This window comes from Crocodylus porosus, unplaced genomic scaffold (genome assembly GCF_001723895.1).
Source record: "Crocodylus porosus isolate Cpor-Errol unplaced genomic scaffold, CroPor_comp1, whole genome shotgun sequence".
NCBI lineage: Eukaryota > Metazoa > Chordata > Crocodylia > Crocodylidae > Crocodylus > Crocodylus porosus.
This window is the reverse complement of record NW_017728947.1, coordinates 109663909-109669142: the sequence shown is the minus strand read 5'-3', so window position 1 is coordinate 109669142 and position 5234 is coordinate 109663909.

Genomic DNA, 5234 nt, shown 5'->3' with positions numbered 1-5234 from the left:
TCTAAACCTACTAATTGTTCTGAGCAAGCGGCCATTGAGCTCAGTTGGTTCGAGCATGGTGCCAACAACACCAAGATCACCGGTTGATCCCTGGCTGGACTAGATGATCTCTTGGGCAACTTTCAGATGAGCATGGATGTTTGGTTCTCTGGAGGAGAGGTGCTCCGCCAGCTGTCCCCGGGGAATGCACCTGCCATGTCTGCTCTGACACGTGGCAGGTTACCCCAGGTGGGGTAGAGCTGGCCCCAGCAGCCTTATCTGGGGCTACAGAAGTGGTGATCCCGCTGCTCAGAGCCTGATGGCCAGGCTCTGGCTTTTGAGTGGCACATGCTGTCACCATGTGCGCCACTCCAGTTTGTTTTCTTTTTTCACAGATTTTTTTGACCCCTGAATTGAAAAACCACACTGCTCCCTTGCAGCGTGGAGAACAGCTGAATGTGTGGTATGTGGTGCTGCAGATGTGTCTGCAGCACCACATACTTCATGACCATGCTCATCTGGCCATGGCCTTGAGATGCCTTCCAGCCTGCCTTCTCTGTGAAACCTGTCCAGAATAGTCCAGTCACCTGAACAGGGAGGCAAAAGTGTGGAGCACATTGTGTTTTCATGCACAGCTAGGGATGGAGCCAAGGCCGACGTAGACCTCATGGACTAGTATGAGCGATAGGCGAGCACCCTACTTCATCCTTGGTTTTATGTCGTCTTCTGTGCCAGTAATGCGCTCCCAAAGTTGGGCTCAGATTCCCAACAGATGTAGTTGGCTAGCCATTCCAGTGGACACAGGAATTTGAGTTTTGTTCCATTCTCCAAGTGTCTCCATGCATTCTTGTGATAGCTCTTTCTTTAGGCTCCCAGCTTTTCAGCACGAGGCCAGTATCTTCCATTATTTCGAATGCAGCACCGAATTCTCTCTCACTTGTTCTTTTGTTAAATCTGATATATACGCTCACATGGATCTTTTCCACACAATGCACAAGAAAAAGGCTGAAATACCGGTAATAGGGGATTTTTGCTTCCATAGGGTTCAAATTTCACCCAGAGACTGACCTTAGCAGCATTAAGACATAATTACTTCCCAAACCCACGGACCAGAGAGCAACGAGATGTGTTGATCTGTTGCTATAATTGGAATAACTATCTGAGATCAACATTAAGATATTTTTGTATCGGAGTACAAATCTGGAGATGGGTCTTGATACAAACTTACCTGTTACTATGCAAAGCTTTAATGTGTTGGTCCATTTGTTCTCTAGTGGGTTATGGACTGGAGAAAATCCCACACTATTTATTGGTTCGTTTGATGCGCCTGGTTGGGGAGTATTTAACTAATTGCACGATTTCACAATGATCACACCTTAATTCATACAACACAATTTTATTTGAAAAATGATTACTGGGTGCACAACATTACTTTATCTTGAGAACAATATAAACATCAAAACACTACAACCACATATACTCAGAACAACACTCTAAGACTAGTTAAGATTTCAACTAAGGGTTAAACTTGAATTAGAAAAGATATAATTATTATCGTTTACATTATACTTACAGTCCTAGGATTCCAAGAAGCCAAACACCCTGCTATATGCTCATTTTTAATGGGCTGGCCTTGGTAGTGACAGGAACGAGTCCCCTTTTTCTGGTCCCACTTGGGCACTCCATGACTTCAGTGTGAACAAAAATTTTGCATTCACAGAGAGGGCGGTTCAGGTGATCAGTCTGATCCAGCCTGCACTTGTGATTCTTCCCTTGTTGTTCTGCAAGTGAGGTTACCTCCAAATTGGGACTGTGGTTTTTTTGGGTTATATACTGGGTGAGTTGCCATCAAGGGCCCCAAACTCATCACCACTCCCAAATTTGGGCTTGGATATTATGTCATGGAAGATTTATTTGGCGGGAAAGTTTTATCCACAAAGTGGAATTTTCCCCACGGCGAACTTCTCGTGCCCTCACCTTCCGGGACTTTCCATACCACCATGATGACCCTTTAGTGCCCTCAGTATCTTATCTGTTGTATAAAGTCCTTGGGCTTCAAGTTCTCGGAATTCTATAACTTTTATCATTTAACAAATCTAATTAGGTTTTGATTCTATCCCAAACTGGTTAATGGGCATTCATTACGTATAACTCAGAAACTTTATAAATTTATCATTCAGGTGACAATTTTTGTATCGGAGTACAAATTTGGAGATGGGTCTTGATACAAACTTACCTGTTACTATGCAAAGCTTTAGTGTCTTGGTCAATTTTTTTTTTTATCCTACAGCCTACTGGAAATATATTATAAAACTCACTGTCCCTGGACTTTGTTTTAACACACCTTTTAGCTAATCTGTCACCAGTCATCCAGGTAAGATTACTACAACCTTTTCCTCTTCTTTTTTTTTTGTATTGTTTATTGAGAACATAATTCATAGCCAGTTAAAAACTCTACTTTTTGTTTTTATTTCTTGTAAATTGCCATTAATTTTCCTATGGAGCAAATGACACATTGCTGCTTTTCTTTATGAAATAAAAGAATGTTTGCGATTCACACGTACATCGTAGTACTAAAGAACAAGGTCAGAGTTGCAATCATATGTAAAAACTTAATTGCAAATATCTTTGCTTTTGAATAGGTGTAAAAAAATGAAATTATTCCTGTTTAAAATGAATTGATATCCTTTTTTTCCCCCATCCTCAGCTATCTTAAAGTGTTTTGTTTGGCTTTGATCTGAAAATATACAATTCACTAGGGATGAAGGGAAAAATTGTGGAGCTCTCACAGGCAAGATTGCAGTTTCATATAGCTAAAAGCATAATCACTTCAGAATGGAAATGGTCCTCACATAATGTTAGCTGTCTTCTCCATAAAACAAGCAGGTGATAATTCCTCATGTAGCCTCTCTGCTGTGAAGCCTCATGCCATTTTGGGAACCTAGAGTTTTCCTACACAGGACTGCTTTAGCACCTGGAAGCATTGATGCATAAACCATCAAAAAGATGGTAACTTTAATGAGAATGTGAAATTGTATCAGATCCTCATCTGGAAAAAACCTCCATCTGGCTCCCACTGAAATAAGAATAGCTATACCAATATTCAGCAGCTGAGTAATATCTGACCCATCACCTTGATGAAAAGATGTAATAGATCATCATAGATCATGATAGAAGATCAATCATTAAGCATCAAGATGAATGGCTCATGATCTGTCTCAAAAGTATTTAGAAGACAGCAATATAAGGCTTGCACTGCTGGGCACTCCTTTGATCTTGTCATAATTGTGATGGGGACTTTAAAGGATCTCCTCTTATTGCCTGCAACTTAGGATGTGAACACATGACGTATTTACTCTGGAGTAATTGATGTTGGATTTTCTTCTGAAGTAAATGTATCAAACCAGTAAGAGGCATGGGCAGATATTGGTTTGGTAAGTAATGAGAGCGTTTAAGGCGAGCTGTTGGTAGAACACAACCTCAGAGCGAATGACCATGACTTGATTCAGTTTAAATTAAGTAGAAGGATAAACAGAAAAGGTCTGTGAATATTTCAGGTTCAGAATCCTTGCCCAGCTGCTGCCTCACCCCACAGGGCTATGGTTTCTGCTAGTGCTCATGTATAAAACTGCCCTTAGCCCTTGCTGCAACTAACCCTCTTTCTTCAGCTCCAGCAGTTCTTAAATTTTCCCTTGCTCAGGGCTGTATTGATTGGATCAGGCATCACATAGAAGAGAGATGCAGACAGTGGTGAGTCTTTTTAGCACTGAGTCATCCCTTCTGGGCCTATAGCGCCTGGGAGTTCAGAGACCCGCTTTCCAATTCCCAAATTGCATGCTTTGGAGACTGGCACCCTAGGCATTTGCACAAAATGGAACAGCTCCAACAGGAGCGACTGAAATGCCATAAAGCCGGGTGACTGGGGCCTTGCTTTGGATGCAATCAGGATTAGAGGAACAGCAAGGCCAAGTGACTCTTTCTAGTGCAGTGGTGAGGATGCTCACCAGAGCTGTGGAAAAATCGGGTGCAAGTCCTTTAGGCTAATGGTATGGAGCAGCTTCAACAAGAATGATTGGGCAAGCCCCACTCCATAAGAGCCCATCGCCTAGTGGTTCGGGCACTCGCTGGGAGCAGGAGACCTGGGTTCCCACCATGTTCAAAATCAGAGTGGGGATTTGAAAAGCTTCCCAGTTGAGTGCTCCTCTTTCCTGCTCTATTTTTTCATAAGAGCTGACCTGGCTTGGGACGGACAACTCCAGCAAAGCCCTGGAATTGCAGGTTCGTGATGGGGGCCTGCAGGATCAGGGGTACAGTATTTCCTTCTGCTCCACCAGGCAGCCAACTAAACTCAGGGTTGTGGCCTAAGCCCAGCATTTCCTACCATGTCCTACCAGCATTTCCTACCATCTAAGTTTTAAGCAGCTCCCTGCTCAGCCTGCTGGCTTGTGCGAATCCCATTCTACAGTACCCATCTCCGCCTGGAAAATGCCCAGAGATAAGGCATGCGCCTTGGCGCTGGGGATTATCCCAGGCAGCAGTGTGTTGCGACCCCCAAGTCCCTCTGTAGATGTGGCTCGGAGCCACCAGAAATGCCTCGTGGTTGCTCTGCAGGGAGCTGCAATGAACCTGGCAACGCGGCAGCACCTCTGGCTGGGAAACGGAGACCCCGGCAGCCGCGCTGCAGCCAGCAAGGTGGCGAATCTCTCCTCCAAGCCGGCTCTGCATCGCCCCACCGCTCCCGTGGGCTTCAGCAGTCAGGATGCGCTCGTCCCCCAGGATGGGCTCAGGGCAAATTATCCCACAACGGCGATGATCAAGATCCGGAGGGGCGCATGCTCCTGTCCTGCCAGCATGCGGCAGCCCGCCCGCGTCGTGCAGTTTGAAAATGCAGTCTGCCAAAGCGCTGCGGGTCAAAAAATGACACACGCGCACTGGCACTGCGGAGGCACAGAGCCGCCCCGGCTAAGAGCTGGGCAAGGAGGGGGCGGCCCGCAGGGGCCGGCTGGCGGTCTCTGGGGCACGGGCGGTTGCGTTTCCAATTCTTCTCTTTCTGCCGGCTTAACATCGGTGCGGATCCCTCCTCTACCAACGCCTTGCCGGCGGCCTTAACTCCCGTTCAGCTGTGCTTTGCACCGCGGGATGCTTGCTCCTCGCAGCCCGGGCGTCGCATCCCAGTCTCCGCTCCCCCTTGCCAGGCCGAGCGCGTGGCCGGCTGCCGGCGGCCGCGCCTCAACCGGCCGTTGGTCTTGAAGCCG